Here is a 13,429-nt window from a genome sequence, read left to right as displayed (position 1 = left end):
TGTAGGTTCAAGTCCCACAGACCCTTTTTAATACATGGTTGTTGGGCCATTGGGCGGGTTCCTAAGGTTAAACTTGTGGGCCCTGACCATTTTAATATATTAGATATAGATAAAATGCAATCGTTTGGAGGGTTGGTGGGTCCTCTAGGCCTACCAACCTCTATATCTATATATATATATATATATATATTTGAATTGAAATAGAACCTGTCCACCTTATTCCGAGGGATCACTGGAAAAATTAACGATTCGACAATTTTCTCATTTTCATCCACCATTTAGTGCTAAATTGTCGCTTAGTTTGTCACTACCGAATTGTGTAGAATCCACTAGATTTGTTCGAGCTGTTGAATTTAGTGAGCCTCCAAATTTATATGGCAACAAAAATCCTGCTTCTTTGACTTGAAACTTTGACTGTCGATAAGTTTCACATACGAAGTTAGATTGAGGTATCATCTGCACCATTGGAATCAGGATGATGAGCTCTTCAATCTGGTCTTAGTTTCAATCAAATTTTAAGACTTCAATTTTTGAGCTTCTCTAGAGCCATCTGGATCACTTCAGATTTTGCATCTGTTTTGGAGTATGAATTCTTTGGCAAGGAGAGCGAAGTTTTCTAAGCACTTTGACTTTGGTTGATTGTAGATATGAAACTTCCATTTGACTTCAGAAGTTGACTTTGACTTTGACCATTTTAGAGGAATTTTTGGGACTGTATTGACTTGAATTTGACAAGAAAAAGAGGCTAAGTCTTCTACTGCCAGGACCAAATTTTTTGGAGCTAATTTGACTGCTAAACGATGACTAATTAGGGCATCATTTTCTGCTATTGAATTTGACTAGATTTGACTTGTTGACCATATTTGACTTTTGGGATCATCTTTTGGATATTGGTTGGTTAATTGTTGGATAACTCAAAGATTTGACTTTGACTGTTTATTGTTGAATTGGAACATTGTATTCTCTTTGTTGAACATTTGATGACAATCTAATAGAGGAAGAATTTGAAAGGGTTTTCCCCCTGGTGGGATTTTTCCTTGGTCTTTGACCAAATCTCGTGTCACTTGTCATTGCTCTTGGTTGTCTTCTCTTTTACATTGAATTTACTATTCTATCTACAGTTGTTATTTTTTATTGGACGATTACATGATTTGAAAGTGATTGTTAATTGAAGAAAGAATTGGGCTAAGTGATTGTACTAAGCATAGAACAGTGGAAAAACAATAGGTAATATGATTATTATTGCTTCCCTTAATTCCTTTCTTCAAATTTTATGTTTTAACTTGATTTTTTTTTTTTTTTTGGGATAAAACTCATGTAAATGGACTCACCCTCTAACAATTGACTATTTTATAGCTTACAAACTAGCGATAAATACTTTCTCTCACCCTATTGACAAATATCCCCAATTAATTTGATGTCTCTCACTCATGTTCCAACCCAAAGTTCCTCTACTTTACAATGTTAGGAATTTCTATTTAACTTCCATTGTCTTACAGGCTTCTAAATCACCTTGTTCTGATGTTGACAACCATTTTCCATTAATTTTTCAATGCATAATTTACCTTTTTGCATTATAGTAGCGTGTGCATTCATTTCTTCAAAATTGAAGCAAATTCCATGAATGTGTCATTCTTTTATCCTAACATTTGTGTCATTGTTTTCATATAGGTATTTTCAAGTCATTTGAATTTTATTTTTAGTAGGAATTTTAATTTAAAGTTTAGACGAGATGTTTGGTTATAATTTTTTGCAAATTGTAAGCTCACAATTTCTAGTCTTTAGGTTCATCCTTGCATATTAATTAGCTAATCTAGATTGGTAGGGGGGAATGAGCTTTGTTTCTATTGTTTCTATTATCACATGGATGGACAACTATGGTGTCATGCACATGAATTTTTAATTTAAAATTGTAGATCATTAATACATTGTTCTTTGTGTGATTGTAAGCAATATTTTTGTCCTAGTGTGTTGTCTATCTCACACTCTTGAGTGACCTTGATATATTACAATGGATTATACTAATATTTCCAACCCTATAGACTAATTAATACTCCCTAAGGACAAATTCATGGCCATACATCCATCATCTCATCCATCTGCATCTTACCAGTTGCATGATGTACCTTAGTACTTACACACTCAATCACAACCCAATCACATTCAATGCAGAAATATTCATGGATCCTGAATGCTGACTCATTTTCCTCCCAATTTACTCTTGCTCGCCTCCTCAATTTACTCCAACCAACTATATTTACCCTCATTTTCCCTCTGTGTGGTTCATGCTTCGTTGTAATGAAATCCTTTGATCCGTGTTTGAAAGATTTCAACTTTGTGATTCGAGCTTCTTTGGTAGAGAAATCCTATGATCTAAGATTGAACATTTTCAGCTTTGGCGATTGCTACAACTCTCCAAAAATCTGCCATATATCTCAATGTTGATCTTAAAATTTAAATACATTTTCATTATGCAAGGATCAAACTAATTTTACTATGATATAATGGGATTTATAAGGATGTTTGTTTCGTAAAATATTACTTTAAAGGTATTCCAATGGTGTAATCAACTGATGTTAAAACACATATCAATATTTAGAACATGTCTCAATGTCAAGGATTCGATGAGTAAAATTCCCAACATCTGTCTCTTCTGGATTACTATCAATAGTATGAAGATCATTGATATCGTCCAGTGAGACCATAAGATCATTGCCTTGTGCCACCATTATTTTTCTATTGATTCGCTTTCCAATCCGCCACTCTAGTAGTCATCTCTCCCTCTCTTACTCTAATGAACTTCTCAGGTGGCAGCCATCTATACAAAACACTACGAAAATAAATGGAAACACAAACACATACAACAAAAATCCTATCTATACAAACACATAAAAGAGACTAGTCCATTATTTAAAAAAAAACAAATACATTAAAATGCATGTTACTAAATTCATCGTTGTCACGAGGGAACGTAAAATGATCAAGAAGAAATCCTGTTGGAACTCGGAAAGAAAGTGTTGTGCTATAAACACAAAAATTTGTCTATTGCATTGGCCAAAATATTATGACATAGGTGTTAAATTTTAAGGCATTACTATCTTTGAAACACTGATCCAATGAGTCAAATTTTGACTTTGTCGGAAGATGCCTGCATAACATCCTTTGTAGGTGAAACAACTATATAGACTATTAGTTATTGATTTATGTCCCAAAGTTTATTTCAAAGTCCTGAATCAATGTCTATATTCATATGTAGACTCTCTTGATAAGTGCATCATACACTGGAAGTTTAGTTGTGCTTGAAGTCATTCTTCAAAGTGACCTGTAGGTTCGAATCCTTTGGATAACAATCAATTACCATTTACATGGTTCCCAGGGGGGTACCCTTAGTTGTATTTTGATACATTAGTAGATATAATCATATAACCATTTAATTTGGTTGTGTTCTTGTTTGACCTTTTCCTTCTTCTTTTTTACCAATATATTAACGAATTGTATAACATTTAAGGCCAAGGGATTAAATATTAGGTATTCTCAACTTTTTATCTTTCACATTGTGAAATCTAATTGTTAACTTTTGAATCTCAGGAATGAAAATTTGCAAATTTGCTTTCGAAGGGCCTCCATTTCAAAACATAGTTGAATCATCTTGTTCAAATTACTTTGCATATCTTATTACTTTCTTTGTCTTCATCTTATTCCAATAAGATGGATTAACTAATTTTTGTCAATGTCGTTAGACACTTGGCTAGTTTCGTATGAATAGGTTTCAATTTGAATCCCTTTGTTGCAACCAAATAATCTATATCAACATATCCTCAACTATAGGGAAGCACCCCTTCAGTTTTACTGTCAAGGTTTCCTTGGAAAAATATCTCCTTACCCTTATCTTCAATTAACAAAGGCCTCATAACCTCCTTTTCTCATCAACAATGCAATATTTTTGCTGAAACCACTAAATCCATGTGAAACACTGCTTATAGTAGAAATCTTGATCTCCAATCAACACACCCAAATTTTTACTCTCAACCATAGAGCTCTATTTGTAGTGTGCCATAAGGCTGTTAAGGAACAACATGTAGTAAATCATAAGAAGTGAGAGCATGCATATCCTTCCTCGTGTAATCGCTTTGACAACCATGTGAACAGACAACACTTCGCCAAAATTATTGCATTACATTGTATTCAAACCATTTAGAATTAGTCAGTATTGACACATTCTGAATGAAGAATGATTTTGGGAGATTGTTTTGGAGAATTTAGCATCTATGGATAAACACTAATTCACTAGACAAGTAGCTGTGCCTAGAACAACAGTTTAAAGTGTTTTAGACTTTCCCTATAAGCAACAGATAAGAAGAGAGGATAGAAGGCCTACCTGTAGTTCCGCTTTCCTCTTGTCTCCCTTGTATCGATTCCGTCGCTCCTTCCCGTACTTAAACCGCTTGAAAAGTACCCTGCCAACATAATAGAAGACAAAAATCGATCAAAGCATACGGTCCATTGAATATAAATGAAAGGAATCAGAAGCAATTCATACATATAAGCATTATGAAAGAAAACAAATATGGAAAAAGGTTCAAAAACTTTATTAGATAGAAGAATGAATTACAACCATCAGTGTCTGATTCAAAGTCATTCCTCCAGCTTGGATCCCATCCACATCACATCAAAAGCAAGACAAGCTTGTGGCATCACAATATTTGCTCCAAAGTCAAGTCTCATAGCAACATTATCTCCTTACAATTCAACATAATCCAGCCAGCCCTTGATCACTTAGATGAGTGGTCAATTTATGGGAGGATGAAGGAGGTTTTGTCATTAATGGTGACATTGAATGGCCTTCCATACTTAGAAATAGTTCCATGGAGGAAGGGATGAGAGGATATGATGATCTTTAACTCATTCCTCATCCATTTTCGAGCTCATAGGAGTTGATTAGACAGGGAAACTTCTATATGACTCCACAAGATAAGAATATTCCCAAACCCTATGTGAATTTTGTTCATTCTCTCCCAGTGCGGGTGAAAGGAAGCCTAAGTGCTCTGCAGAGCACCCTCGCAGTGGACTTAGCTTCTCTACAGCACACCTTCATAAGGGCTTACCTGCGTTGGTCCCTCTAGAGGCAATTTTTGTATTTCTTCAAGTCATGAAACTATCTAGGAAGGAGGCATTCAAAGGGTTGACTTGTTTAGGGCATGAAACAACTGATTTTAGGGTTTGATGAGTCCTAAATCACTGATCTGAATGTTGGGATTTGTTGTGCCCAAATGGATCTGTAATAGTTGCCCCCTAAAGCATGAAATTGGAAAAATGTCAATGTTGAATGAAATGCTTTACAATGTGATGAGGAGGCATCGAAGTGGAAGGTGACCTGCATCAATTACAATACATACATCATGATATTTGATTTTACATGAGTAGCTGAGGGAAGGCATACCCATGTTCAACTTATAAACTTTCATTACATGTACATAAATAGTCGTCTACAGATATAAACCCATGATCGGAATGACTATCAATGTAAAGCCATTGTACATATGATTTAGTACTCCTGATATTGCAGCCCGGATGGATGAAACTAGATCCAGGGTCTTCAATCTCGTTCAACCGTTCGCTCAAGTACGAGTCTAACCATGTGAATATGTGATCTAAAGTCGAACATGGGAAGACACCATCTGATTACCAGCCAATGATGTAAGTTGTTAACAGATGCGAGAGAAATCACCGATAATGATAATGATCCTCAAGGTATTGCAATACATTCTGCATGGTGTGAATGGATGATTTGATGTCGAGCACCATACAAATTCTTTTGGTTGAAGGCCATTGATGTATGCCTATCACCGAAAGCGAGAAACCTATCATTGATGCATGCAAGCCTTAAGGTACTGAATGGGTGTTTCTAAGTCAACTTCTTGGATAATGAGTTGATGTCGACAAGAAGCGACTCATCACAGGAGGGCCTTGATGTATCCCACATCAACGACACAAAACAAGTGTAGTGATTTTAGAGATGGAATTTGACTAACGACACAAAGTTTAGGAATGGCGGTCATGAAAATGAAGGTTTATGGTATTGCAAAAGATGGATTTTGACTGAATGACTTCTCTTGAACATGTCAGCGACACTAAAGTGAATTGGTAGCATTGACCCAAAACAAAGCAATGGATGGTATGATAGACCAATGGTGTGATAACCATCAAGCTAATAACCCAACCCAGATAGTCACAGTGATGGAGTGAAAGTGTCATGTTCAAGAGTGACCTTCTACCATAAAGTGGTTTTCCCCTTTTTCCATTTTCTCCAGTCATTGCTGACCAATACCTCTTTATTTTTATCAAGCTTGAGGAGGATAACATATGCTTGTTGTATAATTTCACCCTTCGGGAAAATCCATCACTATTTGATGTTTTAACGAGTCTAGTGAAGGTGAAACTCGATCTTGTCTAGATGGACAAGTTTGTTGCTATTTGATGTTTTTAATGAGTTTAACGACAAAGATAACTCGGTCCTTTTCATTTTTAAAGAGTTTGAAAAGGGACAAAAAGAAAACTCCTCAAGTTCTTTTTCGTCAATTAATCTCTCAAGTAAGAAAAAGCGTAAAATAATACAAGAGAGATATCATTTCCAATCCGTTAACGAGCTAGAAAGGACAAGCGCTCGACAATCTTTTCATATTTAGAGAGTCTGAAAAAAGCTTAAAGAGGACTCCATTTTGAGGAACGAGTGGTGTCTAGGGTAGAAACTAGTTCCGATGATGTTGGAACTTCTCAAAACATGTTGATTTATGTGAAGAGGCTGGCTAATAAGACCACTCATTGCGACTGTTCCTCAAAAAAGGTAAAACAACCAAGTGAAAGCGTATGATCGGCTAAAGAGATGGTGGTGATGAAATGAAACAAATAAGGCTCGTCTGATATAAAAGGCTGATAGAATGGCAATCACAAGGGTTAGAAATGGGAATGGGTTCATTTTTACACAAGCTTGAACCATAGGGAACGATGTTTGGATTCAGTTTCATGTTTACACAAGCATGAAACGAAAAAAAAAAAAAAAAAAACTATGCTTGGATTCAATTTAATTTTTACACAAGCTTGAAATGAAGAACTATGCTTGAGATTAGCTTACATGCCCCCAGCATGATGAAAGGGAGAGTCTCCTGTAACCAGCCGGCAACTCCATCAGATCCCAAGCCTCATTTTTGTGCAAAGATGCCATTTCATCAACCATGGCCTCTTTCTAGAGTTTGCCATCCTCTGAATCTACTGCTTCCTTCACAGTTCTGGGATCATTGTCAATAATAGATAAAGAAAAATTTGAATAGAAAGCAGATGGACTATACCTTTCTGGCTACCTTCTTTCTTGAACTGATCTTCTCACAGCTGGATTTTGTGGCTCTTCATCTTTTGATTCCTCCTCTGCTGTAGACTCTGATTCTTCCTCCTTTAGCTCAAACTCTATCTTCTCAGGTTCTTTTGGTTGGACTTCATGTTTAATAACATCTTTCACCTCTCTGAACACCACATCTCGGCTGTACACAACCTTCCTTGTTACTGGGTTCCAAAGCTTATAACCCTTTAAACCATCCTTATACCCAACAAAGATGCACTTTTCAGATTTGCTATCCAACTTGGTTCGTTTCTCCTTTGGAATATGTACATATGCATCACATCCAAATACCCTCAGATGTGAAAGAGAGGGTTTCTTACCAGTCCATACCTCTTGTGGAGTCTTATCATCCAACACTGATGAAGGTGACATATTAACTAGGTAACATGCAGTATCCATTGCCTCTGCCCAGAATTCCTGTCCTAACTCGGCACCACTGAGCATGCTTCTTGCCCTTTCCATCAACGTCTTGTTCATTCTTTCTGCAACTCCATTTTTTTGAGGTGTATATGGAGTAGTCTTCTGCTGTGCGGTACCAAACTTTTTATAGAATTCTTAAAATTCCTTACTACAAAACTCTCCACCGTTATCTGTCCTCAGCACCTTTATCTTCTTCTCTGTTTGGTTTTCCGCCAAAGCCTTAAATTCTTTAAACCTGTCAAAGACTTCGGATTTATTCTTAAGGAAATATATCCATGTATTTCTTGAGAAGTCATCTATAAATGATACATAATACACAGACTTACCCAGTGATGGAACCTTCACAGGTCCAAACACATCACTGTGTACAAGCTCTAATATCTGTTTCACCCTCTTACCACCAGAGGGGAAACTCACCTGATCTTGTTTCCCATATACACACTTTTCATAGAAATCAAAATCTAGAGAGCTATTACTCATACCTTCTACCATACCTTTACCATGAAGTATTCGAAGGCCCTTCTCTCCAATATGTCCAAGCCTTTGGTGCCACAACATGGTCTTCTCTCCAGAGACCACTAGATTTTCTGCTCCACTTTCAGGAACCACAGAACTGTTGCAACCATCAACAACAATGCCACCTTCCAGCTTGTACAGAGTTCCAGTCCAAACTCCCTGCATCAATACCAGTGCTCCCCGAGCCATCTTGCAGGTATCCTTCTCGAACACTATTTTTACACCTGCATCATCCAACTTGCTTACAGAAATCAGATTTCTGGCCAATGCAAGAATATGCAGAACACCCGGAAGTGTTCTAACCCTTCCACCTTGCAACTTCAACTTTACCTTTCCGCGGCCAATGATTCCAGCCTTCCTATCATCCCCCAAGAAGACATCACCACCATCGTATTTCTCATACTCACAGAACCACTCTCTATGGGGAGTGAAGTGAAAGGATGCACCTGAGTCAATCAACCATGCCTCATGATCTACATGTGTACTTGAAGAAGCCAAGTACACATCCCCACCTTCATCTGAGGTGGTTTTCGCCTCTACAGAAGGAGCATCATCAAATCCCTTTCCTTTATCAAGAGCTTTAGATTTACATTCCCTTTTGAAGTGCCCTTCCTTTTCGCATTTCTAGCACACCACCTTTACAGGTTTTCCTGGAGATTTAGATCTCCCTCTAGATTTAGATCTCCCACTCGATGACTTATTTTTGTTTCTGTTATGGGAATGTCCTCGTACAGACAAAGCATCACCATTATGGTTCTCCATATTTTTCCGTCTCATCTCCTTCGTCATGAAGGATGAGACTATTTCATCAAAATGCAAGGCAATTGCATTGCTACGTATTACAATAACCAGACTATCCCATAAATCTGGTAGAGAACACAACAAACTAATGCACTTATCTTCATATGAAATTTTAATATCAACAGATGCTAATTGAATTACCACAGTATTAAATGCATTCAGATGCTCTCGCACTGAGTCTCCATCTTTCATCCTTATGTTATACATCTTTTTCTGTAGGAACAATTTATTCACCAGAGACTTAGATTGGTACAAAGTCCCTAACTTGTCCCACAAAGCTTTTGCCGTAGCTTACCCTAATACATTTAACAATACCAAATTTGAGACACACAATCGTATTGTGCTCTTTGCCTTCTGATCCAACTTCTTCCATTCTTCATCAGACACTCCCGTTGGTTTAGTACCCGGATCTACCACGATCCACTGATCTTTATCCACCAACAGATCCTCCATCTTGAGTTTCCACGACTCAAAACTCTGACCATTAAATTTCTCAATCTCTATCCTTCCACTGCTTGCCATCTTCTTTCACCACCAGAATTGATCTCGCAGATCTCCCACTGAATAGGGTCTACCACAGGCCCGCGCGAAACCCCTCAGCAACAAAGGCGTCCCCTTGAAACCAAAACTGCTCTGATACCAAATGTAGGTTTTAACCCTGTACAAAAATTACCTACATACGAATTCTAAAACACAGAAAATAAACAATGCGAGAGCATAACACATAAAACACATATAAACAGAGATTTTCCCCTGGATCCCAAAACCGGGACTACCAGCTTGATTTTTCATTATGCTCCTTTCAATGTTATAATACATATTTATACATGTTGAAGCATCCAATACCATGGAATGAAAACCCTCGCGTCCGATACCATGGACCAAAAACCATCGCGTCCAAAAGACATGTGCGAAAATCATGCACAAAACCATAGGTGGGTCCGCCCGGACCCCATAAAGTGGGGTTACGGGTACAACTCAAATCCGTTATGACCCTCCCACTACACAATCGGCACAACGAAGGGGGGCTACGCCCCCCCTCTAACCCCTTGTTTAACTACGTGGGCTAGTCGTGGAAAGAATATAACACAACCCAACATTCCAATCCGTTAATGAGCTGGAAAGGACAAGCGCTCGACAATCTTTTCATATTTAGAGAGTCTGAAAAAAGCTTAAAGAGGACTCCATTTTGAGGAATGAGTGGTGTCTAGGGTAGAAACTAGTTCTGGTGATGTTGGAACTTCTCAAAACATGTTGATTTATTTGAAGAGGCTGGCTAATAAGACCACTCATTGCAACTGTTCCTCAAAAAAGGTAAAACAACCAAGTGAAAGTGTATGATCGGCTAAATAGATGGTGGTGATGAAATGAAACAACCAAGACTCATCTGATAGAAAAGGTTGATAGAACGGCAATCACAAGGGTTAGAAATGGGAATGGGTTCATTTTTACACAAGCTTGAACCATAGGGAACGATGCTTGGATTCAGTTTCATGTTTACACAAGCGTGAAACAAAAAAAAACTATGCTTGGATTCAGTTTAATTTTTACACAAGATTGAAATGAAGAACTATGCTTGAGATTAGTTTACATGCCCCCAACATGATGAAAGGGCGAGTCTCTTGTAACCTAATGGAAGTCGCTGTGGTGAAGTAGGACGATTATCCAACACCTTTTTGGCTTCGTCTAGATAGGTTCAAAGGTGAATGGGGTGATTCCCTTCACATAACCTACATGGAAACTTAACTTTTCCATTAGGTGCATGCCCCATAGGATTCATTACATTCACCTAAGTAGACTCCTTGCGGCTATCAGGTGGATGGAATGAAGGATAAGGCTCTGGTTTGCAAAACCAGAGATTTTGGGTTCGATCCCCAGTGGAGTCGCCAATTTGTTTTGGAGAATTTAGCATCTACGGATAAACACTAATTCACTAGACAAGTAGTTGTTCCTATAAAAATAGTTTAAAGTGTTTTAGACTTTCCCTATAAGAAATAGATAAGAAGAGAGGATAGAAGGCCTACCTGTAGAGGACTCCATTTTGAGCTAGAAAGCACAAGCACTCGACAATCTTTTCATATTTAGAGAGTCTGAAAAGAGCTTAAAGATGACTCCATTTTGAGGAACAGGTGGTGTCTAGGGTAGCAACTAGTTCCAGTGATGTTGTAACTTCTCAAAACATGTTGATTTATGTGAAGAGGCTAGCTAATAAGACCACTCATTGCAACTGTTCCTCAAAAAAGGTAAAACAACCAAGTGAAAGTGTATGATCAGCCAAAGAGATGGTGGTGATGGAATGAAACAACCAAGGCTCATTTGATAGAAAAGGTTGATAAAATGGCATTCACAAGGGTTAAAAATGGGAATGGGTTCATTTTTACACAATCTTGAACCATAGGGAACTATGCTTGGATTCAGTTTCATGTTTACACAAGCTTGAAATGAAAAAAAACTATGCTTGGATTCAGTTTCATTTTTACACAAGCTTGAAACAAAGAACTATGCTTGTGATTAGTTTACATGCCCCTAGCATGATGAAAGGGAGAGTCTCCTGTAACCAGATGGAAGTTGCTACGGTGAAGCAAGACGGTTATCCAACACCTTTTTGGCTTCGTCCAAATAGGGACAAAGGTGAATGGGGTGATTCCCCTCACATAACCTACAGGGAAACTTAACTTTACCATTAGGTGCATGCCCCCTAAGCTTCATTACATTCACCTAAGTAGACTGCTTGTGGCTATTAGGTGGAAGGAATGAAGGATAAGGCTCTAGTCTGCGAAACTAGAGATTCTGGGTTCAATCCCCAGTGGAGTCGCCAATTTATTTCAGAGAATTTAGCATCTATGGATAAACACTAATTTAATAGACAAGTAGCTATGCCTAGAACAATAGTTTAAAGTGTTTTAGACTTTCCCTATAAGCAATAGATAAGAAGAGAGGATAGAAGGCCTACCTATAGTTCCTCTTTCCTTTTGTCTCCCTTGTATCGATTCCGTCGCTCCTTCCCGTACTTAAACTGCTTGAAAAGTACCTTGTCAACACAACAGAAGATGAAAATTGATCAAAGAATACGATCCATTGAATAGAAATGAAAGGAATCAGAAGCAATTCATACATATAAGCATTATGAAAGAACACAAATATGGAAAAAGGTTCAAACACTTTATTAGATAGAAGAAGGAATTACAACCATCAATGTCTAATTCAAATTCATTCCTCCAGCTTGGATCCCATCCACATCACATCAAAAGCAATAAAAGCTTGTGGATTCACATCATTTGCTCCAAACTCAAGTATCATAACAGCGTTATCTCCTTAGACTTCAACATAATCCAGCCAACCCTTGATCACTTAGATGAGTGGTCAATTTATAGGAGGATGAAGGAGGTTTTGTCATTAATGGTGACCTTGAATGGCCTTCCATACATAGAAATAGTTCCATGGAGGAAGGGATGAGAGGATAGGATGATCCTTAACTCATTCCTCATCCATTTTTGAGCTCATAGGAGTTGATAAGATAGGGAAACTTCTAGATGACTCCACAAGATAATAATATTCCTAAACTCTATGTGAATTTCGCTCATTCTCGCCCAGCGCAGGTGAAAGGAAGCCTAAGTTCTCTATAGAGCACCCTGGCAGTGGACTTAATTGCTCTGTAGCGCACCTTCATAAGGGTTTACCTGCACTGGTCCCTCTAGAGGCAATTTCTGTATGTCTTCAAGTCATGAAACTGTCTAGGAAGGAGGCATTCAAAGGGTTGACTTGTTTAGGGCATGAAACAACTAATTTTAGGGTTTGATGAGTCCTAAATCACTTATATGAATGTTGGGATTTGATGTGCCCAAATGGATCTGTAACCGAGATATACTCCCCTAAAGAAGCACTTTAGTCATTCATATTTACTTGTAAACATGTTACAAACAACAAACATTCATATTTTCTTGTAAACATGTTACAAACTAAAGAAACACCTTATTCATATTTTCTTGCAACAGGTTACAAGCACTAGATTTTAATGATTGAAAATTTCTATAGAATCATCTCGAAACCTAAATAATTAATTTTGACACCATTAACGAAAAGGATAAGAGTCCTTTTCCTATTTTTATATATTACTATATGGAACCCTGTGTTCTGTCTCCCTTGCTCTTCTTTAGTAATTATCTTTAATCTGATGGGATTCAAATACCATTGTGCCTTGTCCAGTCCTTGCCTAAATGTCAAGAGAAATAATTCCCACATAACACATCTAGAAATTCCCATTACTTCCATGGGAGTGAACAACATCAAGAAACCTGC

The sequence above is a fragment of the Pinus tabuliformis genome, chromosome J (assembly GCF_031772625.1).
Source record: "Pinus tabuliformis cultivar Carrire ecotype Pingquan chromosome J, CPIR1, whole genome shotgun sequence".
Classification (NCBI taxonomy): domain Eukaryota; kingdom Viridiplantae; phylum Streptophyta; class Pinopsida; order Pinales; family Pinaceae; genus Pinus; species Pinus tabuliformis.
The sequence above is the reverse complement of the archived record's forward strand: the minus strand, read 5'-3'. Positions refer to the sequence as shown.